This window comes from Dermacentor andersoni, chromosome 6 (genome assembly GCF_023375885.2).
Source record: "Dermacentor andersoni chromosome 6, qqDerAnde1_hic_scaffold, whole genome shotgun sequence".
NCBI lineage: Eukaryota > Metazoa > Arthropoda > Arachnida > Ixodida > Ixodidae > Dermacentor > Dermacentor andersoni.
In genome coordinates this window covers 35,467,851-35,486,988 of record NC_092819.1, presented here as the reverse complement: position 1 = coordinate 35,486,988, position 19,138 = coordinate 35,467,851, and the positions used below count along the sequence as shown (strand labels likewise).

General features: G+C 41.7%; 1 long non-coding RNA gene across 2 annotated transcripts; it reads left to right on the top strand.

The window, feature by feature from the left end:
• The first annotated feature begins 454 nt into the window (after window positions 1-454).
• LOC129386813 (uncharacterized) lies at window positions 455-16,554 on the top strand. 2 transcript variants are annotated; one of them, XR_008614099.2, is made up of 3 exons: window positions 455-866; window positions 2,734-5,361; window positions 5,621-6,412. It is a non-coding gene; the product is annotated as an uncharacterized lncRNA (long non-coding RNA). The 2 variants fall into 2 exon arrangements; XR_008614098.2 differs by lacking the exons at window positions 2,734-5,361; window positions 5,621-6,412 and adding an exon at window positions 14,914-16,554.
• Window positions 16,555-19,138: the final 2,584 nt, after the last annotated feature.

Here is a 19,138-nt window from a genome sequence, read left to right as displayed (position 1 = left end):
TGACATCCACACAAACCACGTCGCTTTCCACAAAGCTATTGGGCAACACGATCAGTCACAGGCACAGGTGAAGTCCGCAAAACACTACATCGGCAGAACTACTACGGCCATACTCAATGACTTCGCCACAAGCTCTCACATTTAACGACATCAAACAGCTAAAATCACTTCTCCACAGCCACGGACACAAGCGAAGACCGCACCATACCGCACGGGCAGAACGGAAGCACCGATTCGGGGCTCTCGTCGCGTTCATCGCTTTAGCGCCACCTATTTAAAAATAATATACGGAGCCAAGCCAAGCCATTATTTAGCGTCTATTTGGGTGAACCTAACGCTTTCGGGCCCTAAGCGTTCGAACGACCAGGGCACTATAACGCTTACCCCCCCTTTCCACTCCGTCGACCGGGTCGCAGGAACGGCGGCCTTCGTACAGTTTAGGTGTAAGTGAAGGCCGCCGTTCCTGCGACCCGGTCGACGGAGTGGAAAGGGGGGGTAAGCGTTATAGTGCCCTGGTCGTTCGAACGCTTAGGGCCCGAAAGCGTTAGGTTCACCCAAATAGACGCTAAATAATGATTTGGCTTGGCTCCGTATATTATTTTTAAATAGGTGCCGCTAAAGTGATGGACGCGACGAGAGCTCCATTCTGCCCGTGCGGACTTCGGCCGTGCCCCTGGCTGCTCGTGTTTTTCACTAGCTTTGTGGAAGGTAATGTGGTTTGTCTGCATGTCGTCGCCGCTTTTTCCTGTTTGAAGTAGACAAGTAAAACTCTTGCTTGGGCTAGTTGGTTCATGGTAAACTGATCAACGAGACAAGTTCCTCGAGATGAGATAGGAGACAACATGAAGTCATAGGTGAAGTTTTCTGTAAGTGTGTCGTTTAAATAGGTTGTGGTTTGGCCCTTGTGCTATGTGCGTCAGTGAAATTTGCCTGTGCCCGTGTTCATGTTGCCCAGCAGCCTTTTAGAAGGTGATTATGTGGTTTCTGCGCAGGACGTTGCCGCTATTGTTAGTTTCTACGGGGTCGCCGTGTCCTGCGAAGGCACGCAGATGCGAATGGAACTTTTCCGCCTGCTTCGTAGATAGCGATATGTCTCTCGAAGTCAGCTCCACAGCAAACAGTGCACATAAAGCGTCTAGTTTATGTGGTTTATGAATGGGTGCTAGCGTGAACTTCTGTGTGTGTAACTAAATCTTCGTGCTGTGTGCCCATCGCTTGCACATCGGGCCGCCGGCAACGGATGTGCTATAGTATGCTTCACCGTAATGTACCATACTTGTAGCGCATTGAAGCACTCGGTTCACAGTGGTCCCACCGCAATACATCTGTGTAATGCGGTGAATGATACACATTGTCTTGCGGTTTACGGGAAGGGAGAATGTGCAAACTGCAAGCGCAACTACTCATCTCTCTGAGGACTAATACTGTGATTGCTACTACATTGATTTGTTGGAGGTGTCTGATATGCTAAGGCTTGTTACAAAGACTATTGTGCTTGTAGAAACGTAGTAAGAGTCTCACGCGCCGTCTCTGGCCACAGTACGAGCACATAGGGCCATGACCCCAAAACAAGGGGCCGAAATTGCTTCAGCGAGCATCAGAAGCAGCTCATAATGGCTTCCAGTGTGTGTATAAGTAAGGAACGCGTACCAGAGACTGGTTTACGGTCTCATCATTCGCGGTGCGTAACATAGGTGAAAGAAGTGCTCAAATCTCCAAAGCCGCGCCCGAGATAATTTTTTACACCTGTGAGTGGTGCGCCTAAAACAGCGGGTGCGCGCGTGCACAATTAAGGAACACGCATTAGCAGTAACGGTCGCCCCCTTTCACTTTATGATCACCGCCTAGCACGGATGTACTGCGGCGAAGCTGACTTAAGGGAGTCGAATTATGCAACGTTTCTTTACTGTTAGTAAGGTACTGTACTGATTTAGTCATTGAGGATCCATGTATTGTAAACTAGAATGAAAGCTTAACAGCACATTTTCATTGATGCTGTTCAATATTGTAAAGAATTTCTGTTGAACTGGCAGCATAGGCTTGCCACCTTTTATTTCTGTAAAATTCATGGTCATCAAAATTTCCATTGCATGATTTTACGCTTTTAAAATAGCCTTGTGTTTTTTCCGAGTTAACCTTATTTGGTGCTACATCTGGTAAAGTATAAGGGAAACTAAGTGTGGTAAATGCCAAAGAAATCGCATACATTTTTCTTGTTTGCTCTTGTGGAAGCACCATATTGTTGACATTATAAGGCATACTGTCAATAACATATTGTTTACAAGCTGAACACTTTGCATTTCCAGCCTAATTTAACTCTTTAGGCAATTCTGCAGGACCAGTTTTGGAACAACACAATCGCAGTTCTGTAATATAATCAAAACATTTGCAGTGCCCGGTTTATTTTGTAATGGTTTTACTTATTACATTGATGAAGGCCAAAAATAGCAGTTTTGTATGGTCCATCATAAATTAGTGTAGGCATTTTTATTGGCAGTGTTAAGTGAACAAAATCTTGTCATGTGCTGCAGTAATTGGTATCAGTGATTCATTCGTTTGCTTTATCTCTAGACAATAATGGTCAAATAGATGTAATAGTTTTAGATTTCAGAAAAGCCTTCGATTAGGTTCCGCACGACAAATTAATCTTCAAACTTAGAATTATTGGCATACCTGTCATTTTCATAAACTGGATTATTGCTTACCTGAGCAAACGCACTCACTTTGTTACAGTTGGTGAACATAGCTCGGCCACTCTCCCAGTCATATCAGGGGTGCCAGAAGGTGGTGCCTTGGGGCCTTTACTGTCTCTAATGTATATAAATGACATTGTTAAAACCATAACTCCCAGTGTGCAAATTAGACTGTTTGCCGATGATTGTATTTTATACAGTGATGTAAATTGTCAGAATGATCAGACTGTCCTCTAAAAGGATTTAAATAACATAATGAAGTGGTGTAATGAATGGGGTATGTTTATTAATGCTGATAAATTCGTATTTCTTCGTATTACTCTTAAAAAAGAACCACTAACTTATACGCTAGGTTCTTCATCTCTGCGTGAGACTAACAATTACAAATACATAGGTGTTACTTTTACTTCCACATTGTCGTGGAACATGCACATTAATGATATTTGTTCTGCTTTCCGCAAACCCTGTTTCCTAAGACACAAACTGAAAAATGCCCCGCCTAATGTGAAATTACTGTTTTTTTTACTTTCAATAGACCAAAGTTAGAGTATGCATGTATATCATGGGATCCTTACGCTAAGTCAAATATTGTGAGTCTTGAAAAAATGCAAAGAGAGGCAGTTAGGTTTATATTTCATAAATTCGTAAGACTGGACTCTCCCTCTAAAATTATGACAGAAAATTCCATACCCACTCTTGAATCACTCCGAATGATGCTAAGGCTTGAATTCCTTTCCCTTCTTCTCAACAAGCTTGAAATTAAACCATCGACTCACATAACACCTGCACTAACACGGCACACAAGACAGCATCATCCGGACTCACTAACACCCTATTATGTTTGAACTGACACGTTTAAATTTTCTTTTTTTTTTTTTCCAGAACAATATCAGACTGGAATGACAGTTTACAGATAGAGTGTGACTAAAAATTGTATAAATTTGTATTCGCTTGTCCCTAATTTGTTCTCTTTTGTTTGTATGCATTCTATTGCCCCTCTGCTTGGACTGAAAGGTCTGTAGTAGGTACTAAATAAATAAATAAAATACTGATCTTCCTTTACTTATGCAGCTGTACTTGTTTTTTTTTTAATGTTGATCTCATTAAATTTACATCAGTAGATTATTGGCATCAGTACAGGTTTCAGAAAGTTATATCACTTAAAAAAGTACAGTACTTAATATTTGGGAAAGCTTGTCTAATATAAAGAGCCAATGAAATACTTTGGTATTTCCTTAGACATTACAAAGCATTTCATTGAATGAATGAATGAATGAATGAATGAATGAGGGTTTTTTATTGACAAAATACAGTACAAGGGAATATTATACAGGAGGAGGTCCCGACGTCAAAGACTAATGGGACCTCCTGTACAGCGTATAAGTAAAAATATAAACACTTGCAACAAATAATGTAAAAAATAAAAAAAAATAGGAAACATAGTATTGGTTGTATTAATTTGTATTAGCAGCACTAATACAAATTAGCTACAAACATCCTAGTAAAGAAGTATAATAATTATGACATTTGACTAATTATGCCATTATGAAAGTAAATGGATAATGAAACACAACCAAGCAAACTTTTATTTGTGTAGCATAAGTTTTAACAAAATGTACATTTGGAAGGGAGGAATGAAAAAAAAAAAAAGACAAGTGGTTGCAGATGATAAAATGTGGTCTTTTAGTTCTAGTTAATGATATACATGATTTAATTGTAGGAGGTAGTGTGTTCAAGAAGGAAATGGGCAAAAAATGGATACTCTGCTAACCATAATTTGTGCGTACCTTGGGAAGAATAATAATATTGTTTAGTGCAAATCGCCTAAGATTAGTATTCATTAGACAAGAGGTATCAGCCTGTTCCAGTGAGCATTACCTAGTTGTTGGCATAAAAATGTACCAAGATTAAGGTTAATAAGTTCATCTACGGTAAGAATGTTGTAATTACGTAATAACTGTTTGGAATTGAAATGGTTCAAATTAAATGTAATTCTAACAGCCTAGTTTTGTAATACTTGTAATGATTCTAAGTGGGTAAGTGTTTTGTGGTTCAATGCATACCGAGCTTTTAAAAGTGTCCTTATTTCATATGTTGCCTTCTGCCTAATGTTTGCTATGTGTTGATAAAATTTAAGGTTAGAATCAAGTTCTACACCCAAATAGTTACAGGAAGTACTATAATCAAGGGTTCGACGAAAGTTCGTCTGGTCAGGCATGGAAATGAAGGGGATCACGCTCATTTGACCAAGTCTGATGTATAATCCGACGTTTCGGAACTGCGTACGGGTTCCTTGTTTACTGAGTTGGACAGGAAATCATCATCAGTTATGTAGCCAGCACGTGATGTAATAAGCGTGCGTAAATGGCAGGCATAGTCCCTGGTGTCCGGTTCACCATAGCTGGCGTCGATTGAATGATTAGCGATTCTATCAGCCGCCGGGATGACATGTTCTTTTCTTTGGCAACAATATTAGCATTGTCCCAGTCAATCTTGTGACTGTGTTCTTGCGCATACTCAGCAATGGCGTTCGTCGTGTGACTATTATTTCTTACATCACATTTATGGTCCTTGAGGCATCTGGAGACCTTCCCTGTTTCACCAATATATACTTTGTGGCAATCAGCGCATGGTATCTTATACACGACCGCTGGGAATGATTCAACAGGTAACCTGTCTTTCACATTCATTAGCTGGTTCCGAAGCTTGCTGGTTGGGATGTGGGCAATGCGCAAGTTGTATGTTGAAAATACGCGTGACAGTGCCTCGCTGATTCCTCGGCCGTAAGGGATGGCTGCACGTGCACAGATTGTCGTGTTGTTCTCCGAGCTTGGCTGTCATATCCGCTTCTCCGTCCTGCATATGGAACAATTAGGGTAGCCGTTGCGGGTTAGCTCACGGTGGATCGTCCGTAATTTCTTTTTCAGTGCATTGTCGCCTGAGGAGACGCGTATGGCGCATGTTATCAAGGACAACACTACGGACGTCTTGTGGCCGACAGGATAACAGGAATTAAACCTGAGGTAACAACCTTTGTGCGCAGGCTTCCTGTATACTCAGAAGGCGAGAGCGCCCCCATCCCGACGAATCAGTACATCCAATAAAGGCAACAAGTTGTCCCTCTCGTGTCCAGCGGTGAATTGTATGTGTGCATTTTGGGCAGTCAGGCAGTCCAGGAAGCGTTGTATGTCTTGCTTCTTCAAAATACAGAAGCAGTCATTTTACGTAGCGATAAAAAACTTTAGGGGCCGGGTTGAATGTGGCCAGCACCTTTCCTTCCAAGGCTTCCATTACTATATTGGCCGTGGTAACCAATATTGGCGCTCCATCACCATGCCATGCGTTTGCTGATAAAGGCTGCCACCATAAGAAAAATTATTGCTTAGACAAAACCACAGCAGTTCGGGGACATCGAAGGACATGCAACCAGGAAGACCACTCTCTGCTTCTAGGGCTTCTTATCACATGGCTATTGCCAAATTCACTGGGACACTAGTGAAAAGCGATGTGACGTCGAACGAGACCATGGCGTCATCTTCACTCAGCGTGATGTCCTTTACCTTTTTCTTTATGAGTCGTGTATAAAATACTATGCGCTGATTGCCACATAAAATATATTGGTGAAACAGGGAAGTTCTCCAGACGCCTCAAGGACCATAAACGTGACGTAAGAAATAATAGTCACATGACGAATGCCATTGCCGAGCATGTGCAGGAACATAGCCACAAGATTGACTGGGACAATGCCACTGTTGTTGCCAAAGAAAAGAACATGTCATCCCGGTGGCTGCTAGAATCGCTAATCATTCAATTGACGCCAGCTACGATGAACCGGACACGCCGGACACACCGGACGCATGTTTGTTACGTCACGTGCTGGCTACATAAGTGACGACGATTTTCTGTTCAACTCAAGCAACACGTGCCCGGTTCCGAAATGCGGGTTATACATCAGACTTGGTCAGTGACCGTGATCCCCTTCAGGAAGTACTATGTGCAATAAGATTATTACCAAGTTAAAATGAAGGAATGAATGCGGATGAGCGTTGGTGGGACAAGACTAAAATTTAGTTTTAGACAAGTTTATATTGAGCTGGTTAATACTGCACGAATTTAACACGTTGTTTAAGTCAGTATTAAGTTTCGAAACTAGGTTCCCTACACAAATGTCAGGGTTATAGATGTGTCATATGTGTAAAGAATGTAGTAAGAAGAAAGCAGGCAATTAGGCAGGTTGTTACAGTTCATTCTGTCAAACATGACACAGGGCATGTTTCTAAGTTTATTCATAACTATTTAACGAACTGCAGAATGTTTCTTTAAACGTGAGGACCAGTCTACACCCTTTGGGTGCTGTACATTGTTGGCACATGCATATATTGTGGTGTAAAGGTTGTATCAGGCTGAATGGTATATCCAGTGATGCAGCACCAAAATTTGCAAAACCAAAATTTTTGGTATAGTTGAAAAACTAACTAAAAAATATTATAGTTTGAAAATAACGAATGTCAAAGGAAACCCCAAGAATATGGTTCGTCCATAAATTATGCAAGAATACTTCAAAGAAAAAAAAGGAAATCTGCAATTAGGTTCATTGGGCAAAAAGAAATAAAACTTCTTGCATCTTAGGTGTTTGTACCATGCAGTAAAGCAGCTCCCTAATGTCATGCACAAGTAAATTGCCTTTGCAGTAAAAAACCTTAGACTTTTGTTTGATGACTCTGCACAGCACTTCTCATAGTTTCTGCTCTTTTGTGGCTTCCATCACCAGTCTTGAAGTTCTGAGGCCATTAGTGGTTGGTCACTGTTAGTGACGAGTCATAACATCTGTGGATGAGTTCGATTCTGCATTAAAACTGGTCAAAATGTGGCCTTCTCTGAAGTGGTGGCATTTCGTGGTAGTACTTGCAATGCACAAGGAAAATAATGAACTTGTTTACAACACTGTATATATAGTGAAAGAAGTTGTCTGCCACCTGCTTATGCATCACGTCAAAACAGTGCAAAATGTAATCGGTGCTATTTATCGACGACCAGTCCAGCATTATAGTTGACACTTTACTCATTTCTTGTAACCAGGATGTGTTGGCAGTGTCAGCAGTAATCATTCTGTGTACTAAACATCTTTCCTTTCCCTGCAAATATGAAAATGTTGTGCAGATCTGCGGTAATTACAGTTTGCATGCTTTCTTAACAGATCAGGCAAAAAGCAAAGTTCATGTCCCTTTAGCTATTACACAAACACTACTGCATGTTCTTGCAGTTGCATCAAAAATTCCAATTTGACAAAAAAAAGAAGACAATATCAGAACTGATTATTTATTATGTTAGCCTATTTCTTAAGCTAATATATTATGTTATGTGCTTGCCAATCCATTTGTAGATGCAATAATTGGGTTGTAAAATTATTCATTGCATTATTCAAGTTATTCTGAAGTTATAGCGAGTGGGGCTACACTAATCCAGGTACAACCAAATTAAGAAGGCCCACTAAGCTTGAACAAAGACACTCCCTCACCAGAACAGGAATTGGCCTCCCTGGTGTAGTATTCGGCCACAACCTCCCTAATGATATCTTCGATTAACCAATGGCCCTCAGTCCCCAATAGCTGCGGAGCACCTGACCAAGGCAGCGGTCAGACTTGCAACGCAGCAGAGGGTGCTAAGAGTCTCTGGGTCTGGACAGGCTGCCCATGGAAACTGACCCTTGCAACGTTTAACACCCGAACCCACTCGAGTGAGGCTAGCTTAGCAGGACTCTTCAAAGAACTATCAGACATTGTTTGGGATATTATCGGCCTTAGTGAGATTAGAAGAGCTGGTGAGGCTTACACATTGCTGAATAACGGCCATGTCCTCTGCTATAGAGGTCTCCCAGATAAGAAGCAACACAGGGTAGGACCTAATCCATAAGGACAAAGCAGGTAACATTGACGAATTCTACAGCATCAACGAGAGGGTAGCAGTAGTCGTAATCAGACTAAATAAGAGGTAAAGATTAAAGGTAGTACAAGCCTACACTCCAACGTCCAGTCACGAAGATGAGGAAGTAGATAAGTTTTATGAGGATGTTGAATTAGCGATGAGAAAAGTGCAAATGCGGTATACAGTAGTAATGGGTGACTTCAATGCAAGAGCGGGGAAAAAGCAGGCGGGTGAACAGGCAGTTGGCAACTACGGTGTCGATTCTAGAAACACTAGAGGAGAGATGCTGGTAGAATTCGCAGAAAGGAATAAGCTGAGAATAATGAACACCTTTTTCAGGAAGCATAGCCACAGAAAGGAGACCTGGAAAAGCCCTAATGGTGAAACAAGAAATGAAATTGATTTCATACTTTCTGCTGATCCCAGCATAGTGCAGGATGTAGAAGTGATAGGTAGGGTAAAGTGCAGTGATTTTAGGTTAGTGAGGGCCAGTATTCACCTCAATTTGAACAGAGAAAGAGTAAAATTGGTCAAGAAAAAACAGGTCAACTTAGAGGCAGTAAGGGTAAAAGCAGACAAATTTAGGCTGGCACTTGCAAACAAATATGCAGCCTTAGAACAGAGTGACGATGATCATGACATAGAGGTAATGAAGGAAACTGTACTGAGGCTGGCTTCAGAGGCAGCAATTGAAGTGGGAGGCAAGGCACCAAGGCAACCAGTAGGCAAGCTCTCCCAAGTAACAAAGGACCTAATAAAGAAACGAAAAGAATGAAAGTGTCCAACTCAAGAGATGAGACAGAATGCTCGAAACTATCAATACTGATCAGCAAGGCGAAAATAAGTGATATTCAAAATTATAACGTGAGAAAGACTGAAGAAGCCGTAAAAAATGGACGCACCCTGAAATCAGTGAGAAGAAAACTTGGCATAGGACAAACCAAGATGAATGCACTGAAAGATAAGCAGGATAATATCATCAGCAATTTCGAAGGTATAATAAAAGCATCGGAAGAATTCTATATGACCTGTACAGTACCTAGAGGGCTCAGGAGTACTTTATTCGAAACAGTGAACAGTATACGGAAACTCCTCCTATATAACAGAAGCTCCTCCTAGAGATGAGGTCAGAAGGGCCTTGCAAGGCATGAAATGGGGAAAAGCGGCAGGAGAGGATGGAATAACAGTCGATTTAATCAAAGATGGAGGACACACAATGCTTGGAAAACTGGCGGCTCTCTATACGAAGTGTCTATCGACTGCAAGGGTCCCAGAAAACTGGAAGAATGCAAACATTATACTAATCCACAAAAAGGGCGACGTTAAAAAAACTGAAAAATTATAGGCCCATTAGTTTACTCCCAGTATTATATAAAATATTTACCAAAATGATCTCCAATAGAGTAAGGGCAACATTGGACTTTAGTCAACCAAGGGAGCAGCAGACTGGCGTCAGGAAAGGATACTCTACATTGGATCACATCCATGTCATTAATCAGGTTATCGAGAAATCCGCAGAGTACAATAAGCCTCTCTATATGGCTTTCATAGATTACGAAAAAGCATTTGATTCAGTAGAGATACCACCAGTCATAGAGGCATTGCATAATCAAGGAGTACAGACCGCTTATGTAAATACCATGGAAATTATCTACAGATTGCACAGCCACCTTAATTCTACACAAGAAAAGTAGGAAGATACCTATGAAGAAAGGGGTCAGCCAAGTAGACACAATCTCTCCAATGCTATTCACTGCGTGCTCGGAAGAAGTATTCAAGCTATTAAACTGGGAAGGTTTAGGAGTAAGGATCGACGGCGAATACCTCAGCAACCTTCGGTTTGCCGATGACATTGTTCTATTCAGCAACACTGCGGACGAGTTACAATAAATGGTTGAAGACCTTAATAGGGGGAGTATAAGAGTGGGGCTGAAGAATAATATGCAGAAGACAAAGATAATGATAAATAACCGGGCAAGGGAACAAGATTTCAAGATCGCAAGTCAGCCTCTAGAGTCTGTGAAGTACGTTTACCTAAGTCAACTAATCACAGGGAACCCTGACCATGAGAAGGAAATTCACAAAAGAATAAAATTGGATTGGATTGCATACGGCAGACATTGTGAGCTCCTGACTGGAAGCTTACCGTTATCATTGAAAAGGAAGGTACACAATCAGTGCATTTTACCAGTGCTGACATATGGCGCAGAGACTTGGAGACTGACAAAAAAGCTTGAGAACAAGTTAAGGACCGCACAATGAGCGATGGAACGAAGACTGCTAGGCATAACTTTAAGAGATAGAAAGAGAGCAGTTTGGATCAGAGAGCAAACAGGTATAGACGATATTCTAACAGACATTAAGAGAAAAAAATGGTGCTGGGCATGTCATCTAATGTGCAGATTAGATAACCGTTGGACCATTAGGGTGACAGAAAGGGTACCAAGAGAAGGGAAGCGCTGTAGAGTACGGCAGAATACTAGGTTGGGGGGGGGGGGGGTGCGGCGGAATTGGGAAATTTGCGGGTGCTGGTTTGAATAGGTTGGTGCAGGACAGGGCTATTGGAGATCGCAGGGAGAGGCCTTCGTCCTGCAGTGGACATAAAATAGGCTGCGGCTGATGATAATGAATTAGAATATAGGTTGGCCCATGTCTTTTTTAGAAAAACAAAAAGCAAACATGAAACATCTTCCTTTAGCGTAAGCTCAACTACTAAAGCTCACTAGTCAATGCCACAAGCGCCATCCTCATCAGAACTGCCAGACAAGTTGTCCTCTTCAGATGCTTCGCAAGGGTCCTTGGCACCCTAAACGACGTCGTCCTCAATGCCATCAAGTGTGTTGGATATTCAGCGTTTTATGCCAGTATGGATAGTCTAAAGACTACTTTACAATAGGCACGATGGAGGAACTGTGTTAGCTTGGTACTTTGCTAACATAAATAGGTTGATGATGACGATGATGAATTTGAATAGTCATGGTAACAAACAAGTATGAAATTCCACAAGAATTGACGTTTTATTTGTTTTGTTCATTTATCTAAATATCCCATCCCCCCTGTGTTTTCCTGCTTAAGTAGCTTGTCAACCTTGTTTTTGATTAAGGGCTGTTATGTGATGTCATAACCTTAAAATTGGAGAAACACACACCACATACACAGAATGTGAACTAGCAACACTTTATCTCGGACAGTTTGTTGATGCACATCTATTTGCACATTGTAAGAAAATGACAACCAGAGTGAAGATCGAAGTGCAAGTACATTACACATCCACATTCCTTTTGCATCTCCAGGTTCAATCAGTAGAATATTCAGCAATTATTTTTACTGCATTTCCTGCAAGAATTGAATTTCTTTAGGAGATATAGCTATTGATGGTGTTCTTACACATTCTCTTGCACTTGCCATGGCGTACACCTCACTTATAATTCCAATCTATTCTGCACATGTGGTCATTTAGTTTTTTCGAACTGTGATGTGCATTGTGACAGATGCTATGCTAGGTTACTTGTTATATTTACTAGGTTATGTTTTGGCGGTTATTTTGATGCTTTCTTAAAGGTGTTTAATACACTTCTTGGTCTGTCCAATGTACTTTCTTCCGCAGGTTAAAGGGATTTTATAAATATAACTTCTTTTTTTACCATTTACTAACTTCCACATGTGGTTCACACTGCCATTGCTGTTGATGACTTCATTCATTGCGACCATTCACCATTTTATTTATTCCTATTAGGTTATCCCAGGCACAGAACACTATATAAACTTCGTGCTTAGTGATTATCTTTTTTAGCTTGTGCAAAACTTTGTGCGCACAGCAGCACTATAGGTCACAATTTATTTGAATCATTATCCTCAGTATTTCTCCTACCATTTATTGTGCTTAACAGTCTTCTGGCTATTGCCACAATCAGGCTGCTTATCAATCTTTCCACCTGAGCACTAAGGCTTTGTGTAGGCTTATAGAGACAATATTTCTTTATACTTTGTGTTAAGCATGACATCACTAGGCCTCTTTTAACAGGCTTTGAGTATGCAGAATCGTATCTCATGAGTGCCTTTCCTCCTTTACTTAAATACATCCAACATGTGTTTTAAAAGTACATGCAGATTTTAATATTCAAAAACTTCAGACTACTCAGGTGGCAAGTCATATGTGATGTCTAGCACGGTGAACAAACCCCTGAACTGCTGCAACATTGTTGTCACATGAATACACTTCATGTTTTTAAAAAATAAGCATAGCCAAAAATCTGCAACAAACCTAAGGCAAGCCTTAACATGCCATTTAACAGTGGCATTAATACTTAGACACCCTTTGTTTTAAAAAGCTTACGCAGTTTTGGGGCTAGGCAAGAGCCAGTACAAATTCTATCTTGTTGTACATATACACAATTTCCGTATTCAGGAATCATTGATCCTAGATAAATTCAAAGCAGTTCCGGAAAACAATGTACACTAGTGCCTTGTTTTTGTAGTCTTTGCCCCCCCCCCCCTCCACCCCCAATCGGCACAGTTTATCTTTCACATATATCAAAAAGGGAAGAATAGGTGCAATTTCATCTGGAATAAGTGCCAAGCACCAATTTTCGCAGAATAGCGCATTGAAAAGAAAAATAATGACTGGAGGCACTTTGACACTCATAGCAGGCTCACATTACAGCCTGGGCCTGCCGAGTGCTCTGCTCTTGAGGTAGGAGTATATGTTGTAGTCTACAGATAAAAGATTTTGTGGGTAGATGAGCTTTGCAGGGTAGGTAACTTACATATGTGGAAAAGTGCCATTCTGTGAAATTATGCCATGAAATTATACAGATAGTGTGAGCCTCCGTATTAATGATGGCCATCTTACATGGTGCCATGTCACAGGGCGTTTTTGTACTTTTATGTAGAAATTGTTTATAAGGGTAAATGTGCTCAACAGCATGAAGCTATACAACATATACAGGCTGTTTCACGTAACTTGTGCTACACCTTAAAGATATGCAAATGCCACATAGCTGGACCAAACCAAGACATGTTGTTTGCTGTCACTTGGAGACACTCAGATTAATTTTCTCATTCTGTCCAATTAGATAATTAGTCGTAATTAACCAACTTCTCAATTATTATGATTAGATGAAAAGTGTTAATGAGAAAATTGTAGAGCAACATGAGGAACTCCCAATACAGCTTTCTGTTGCTCAATATATGCCACATAAAAGTGGTTTTCCGAGTGTGAAAGAAGCCTGTGAATACACACAAGGTAGCTCGAGTGACCACTCACGCAGCAACTTTGCGTGTATTCGTGGGCTTCTTTCATGCCCAGAAAACCAGTCATGTAGCACATATTGAGCAACAAAAAGCTGTATCAGGAGTTTCTCATGTCGCTGTACAGTTTTCTCATTGTCACTTTTCATTGAATTATAATAATTGAGAAGTTGATGGATTAAGACTAATTATCTAATTAGCCAGAGATATGAGTCTCTCCAAGTGACAGCAAACATCATCTTGGTTTGGTCCAGCTACGTCACATTTGCATATCTTTAAGGTTTGGCACAAGTTTGTGAAACACCCTGCATAACCAACCACACTGTTTGGCTAAAGCCTCCTGGATTCTGCACTATGGTATCTGTATGAATGCGACTTTGGCATATGTAGTTAAGGCAACGTAGCATGAACTCTCATAGAAGTCTCTTCTGTGCCATTGACACTTAAACATAGATGACTGACATACACATTATGTTTACGAGGTGCGACAACAATAAAGTGCTTCTCTTTTCCTATTCGTAGAAACACACCTGTACTGTTTTCTCTCTAGAAGCTGCATATGAGGACAGAAACGGCATATGTTATTGTGTTCATAATGCACTAAGATGAGATAGCAGTTCACAGTTCTGCTATGGCAGAACGAATGGCGTAGTTCTACTTGTCATTGCAGGAAGATAGTACTGACGGAATCTAAAGACTGACTTATCAGTGTATGTTAACTTCCGTGTAATATAAACACTTACAAAATTTTTGTTGCTGTTGTGTGTCATGTGTTGTCGACAAGTACTTTGTCTACACTGTGTGTCAGCCTGCAAAATACGAAGCCTATTGGTCACCTCTAGCGCGTCAGTAGGAACAGATTTAATGAATGCCGTCTAGATACATGGTGGTCAGCAGCACTATATGTAGCACATGTAGCAAAGACGCCCAGAAGAAAAAAAGGCCAGCTAGCTTGGCTGAACTTCTAGTTCACGGGCCTCTTCTATGATGCTCTAACAGCTTGGTACTGTCTACTGGCTTGGTCCGGTTGCTTGTGATGGCTCAGGGATGTTCCAGCATAAGTCAACCCACCTGAATCTCCGGCGAAGGCATGGTGCTCTCTACTCGCCCTTTGTACTTTGATGGCCTGGTGTCCCTATTGGCCTGATGGTCTAGGATCCTCGAGCCCCTTCCCAAGTTCCTGAGTTTGCTGTTGGCTCCCACTCTGGTGCTTTACCCACTCGAGTCTGTGTGCCACAATGGAGCCCTGCCCTCAACAGTTGTTGATGGCTATGCGCAGAACAACCATAGACGCAACAGTGGCAACAATTGTAGGATGTTTCCCCTTTCATGCGTTTATCTCACAAAAACAACTGTCTCCATAAGTGTCGTAGTTATCTGTATGTGAAAGGCTTGTTAATGTAACAGTAGAGATCGTAGTGTGCATATTCTCAGACTGCCGTGTCGGTTACTGTAATGATCCTGGGTCCACCATCCGTCACACAGAAAAAGCGAAGAGGAAAAATTAAGTGTCATGTTTCATTGAAATGTAGAATCAATGAGCAAAAGGCAAATGAAAGCAGACAAAAAAATAAAAAGAAAGCTTGCCACAGGTGAAAGCCACAGCTACTCTTCTGCATTACACTTGCGAGGTTCAACCAATTAAAGGGACACTAATGATCAGTAAATGCGAAATCAGTTTAGGCTGATAAAGCGTTCTTTCAAAACATTACTTTCTTTAAATGGCCCCTAAGTCACTTCTGATAATTCTAAACATCTTAAATAAACATGCACATTGCGTATAGTATACAGTGACAATAACTTTCATAAAGATGTCATCGCTACATAAAATAAAAAGAACAATTCCGTGCTCTTCAATTAGATTTTTCAGCTGCTTTTTCGAATGTTATGAAGCCAGCAGGGTCTTGCATATATCACCAGGTTCCTGGATCTGATGTCACCAAATGTCATATCAAAAGTTGTCAGTTGATCAGACAGCTAGGTAAAATAGCACTGTGACAAGAGCTGGCTGTATATCCTGAGAAGGGTGGAGGCTCGCCTTTCTGTGCCACTGCACCTTTTGTGAAACTACCATTCAGTCAGCATTTCATGGGGGGTGATTATTGGCATATAACAGTGGAGCCATGAAGAACTTTCCTAGATGGTCAAAATTAATCCAGAGTCCTACTACGGTGCACGTCATAATGATATCGTGGTTTTGGCATATGAAAACCCAGAACAAGAAATCTGAAATTTTTCTACACACAAAACCTCAGCATTTTCACACTTAAATTTTGTCCAAATGGTTTTGATAACTCCATTTGGACCATTTGGCAATTCAGATTGAACCAAATGGTCCTGCTGGATATTTCATCTGGCCCAATTTGAAATGAGGGAATGAAGCAGTTGGCCGTTCTAACTGGTCCAAATAGTCCTGTTGGTGATAACAGTTGGCCCCCCAATTGGAAATTGGCATTTCTATTCGGACCCATTGATATTTCCAAATAGTTTCAATTGTTGTTGTTTTTTACTGGGTTTCCTCTATGTTGATGTTACCCATAGCTTTCGCTGCATTGCATGGAGATGATGAGAGTATGTTGTGAGGAGAGAGGAGGGTAATGAAGGTGCCCGTGCCCTCTTTCATCCAACACCTGTAACTTTGCTGTCGCAGCATCACTAAAATAAAATTCCTGCAGCTGCTTGTTTATTGCAGACTGGTCTATGTATAAAATTTCAAACTGAGGGAGGTTGGGGTGTTTTAATATCATAGTAAAAGATCGATTATGAGAAAGAAAATGCAAGTTAAAGCTCAATGTCTTGAATTCATGCAGAGAGTGAAGTGCATGTGTGTCAGTTTTATGTCACAGATTACAAAGTATTGTGTTTTCGCTGTTGTGGCTTAGCAAAACTCCTTGAAACTTGCTATGTTGTCTTTGCTTACAACACTATAACCGATCTTGGCCAATGAAAAATGAGCTAGTCCTGAGCAAACACCATCGTCACAGTGAGGTAGTGCAGGAACTCCAAGGTGGCGTCACCACCAGTGTTATTGTTTTCGCCTTTCTTTTTTCTTGTTTACCGAACTTCTCATGGTAAAGTGGCATTTTTTTATTGTATAATGATGATTTACCAATACAGTTCAAGCAATTTTTCTTTCTGTATTTTCCCTTTAAGCTACTGCAATGATCGTCTGGTACAATTTGCTGGGTGTTAATGTATGTGTAAATGATAGCCCTGAAAGTGTCAGCCAATGTTTTAAAGGGTTTATATGAGTGTGAAGTTCAGAGCCCCTTTCTCCTTAGAAGAGTGATGGTTTGGGCTAGTTGGTTTTCCATTTTAGGTTGTGTGGTACAGCATGAAGCAGGGACAAGGGACGCAAGAAAAACGACAAGTGCTTTAAACTTACTTGTCCCCGTTTTTCTTGCGTCCCTTGTCCCTGCCTCACGCTGTACCACACAACCTAAAATGGAAAACCAACTAGCCCACACCGTCACCCTAATAAGTTACATTTCTAGTTCTTCGGGCACCCTTTTCATCGCAAGCGCTTGTCCTCGTTTTTTTTTTTTGCGTCCCTTGTTCCTGCCTCGTGCTGTACCACATAACCCTTTTCCATTGCAGACTGCTATTAAGCAAACCAGCTACAGCAGACTTATGGTGGGAGTACACAAACTAAGGATAAAGAGCTGCTACTACAAGATACATTCTCAGCATGTGAATGCAGTCTCCCCAGGCCATTCCCTTCAATATGCCTAAAAACCTTCCTTGCACTGGATCTCCTGTAGTTCCTACACAGCTGTCCCATGTGAACGTATTTTCTCACAGTCCAGGTGGTATGATACACGAGTATCTCTACCCATATCATATGAACACCACTGGAGTTGTGCAGGCACTTGAGCAAGTTAGAGTAGTAGCCTGTGGCATGCGCATGTAGGGCTTCAAGTTCACAAACAGGTCCTTCGCTGCTCATGTTGTAAACAGCCACGACCACTGCCAACATCCCCTGCAGTGGTCCATGCCTGTGACACACCTGCACGAGGTGTTGACAGAGGCACTTTAGTACTGCCAGTGCTGCCATGGTGGTCTGAATGCACACTCCTACTCCTAAAGGAACAGAAAGCTGAATTTTATAATGAACATGACATTCTGCTAACAAAGTGTTCTTTATGGAAGCCACCCAACACTGATGTTCCTACTGCTGCATTCGTGTAATGTGTCAGGTGCCGCAGCACTTCACCTGATCAATTACAATATCTCCTACTTTATGTCTGCATAAGTAATCTCGCAGATTGCCCGTCTCAGTGCACAAAAACATTACTATTGAGTAGACCACATATTTAATGTAACAAGACTCCAGTAAAGCATTGGCAACACTAAGAAGTGTTCTTCAAAATGTTAGTACTTGGTGTCATAACAATAAAGTGGTTGTCAAAGCTGTTGTAGTGGATGACAGAGTGACAGAGACGGCCCAAGAGCAAACGCACAACACATTTATTTCAGAGACAACGAACTATATATAAAGGCTGCTTGCCTATGACATAACACAAAAGAACGAATCATGTTTGACACATGTTAGCACAGCACTTCCAAGCATTTCATATCACTTCTCCCTCCCTTTTAAAACTGCAGTCTTTGCACGGGTCTTCGTTCTGGGGTAGAATAGACCTCCGTAAGACTGGCGGACTTAGGGGACAGAGAGCCTGTTCAGCTGGAAGGGATGTTGGAGGTGTTGAAGGAACAGGCACGGCACCAGTTGGTTCTGTAGTGGCCAGACTGGACTGGCCTTCTCGTGTTGATGTCGGCCGATTCTTGTAGTCCGGGCTGGGTTAAGCGAGTTGGGAGCCTCCACTTTTGGGGCCATGGGTGATAGAAGCACCCGACGGAAAATTTGGTCCAAGTGACGTCTGGCTAGGCCATCTGGAGTGTCAACCGTTACCAGCCGTGAACCCTCAGTGCTCTTGACGATGCCTGGATGCCAACGCCTCCCTTGGCCAAAGTTGTGCACCCACACCTGGTCCCTGTACTGGAATCTAGGAGGCTGCGAGTAACTTCAAGGTAGAGAAAGGACACAAGTATCCAAGCGTGAACGAATTTGGTAGTTCAACATTTCTGAAGGAGACTTGCCGCACGGTAGTGGGGTACGTCGATAGCCTAACAGCACTTGCGCCAGTTTTGTTTCGAGATCATTCACCATCGAGTACTTGAGAAGGCCATCCTTTATTGTCTGAACCGCGCGCTCTGCGAGACCGTTAGATTGTGGGTGGTACAGCACACTGTGTAGATAAGTTATGTTG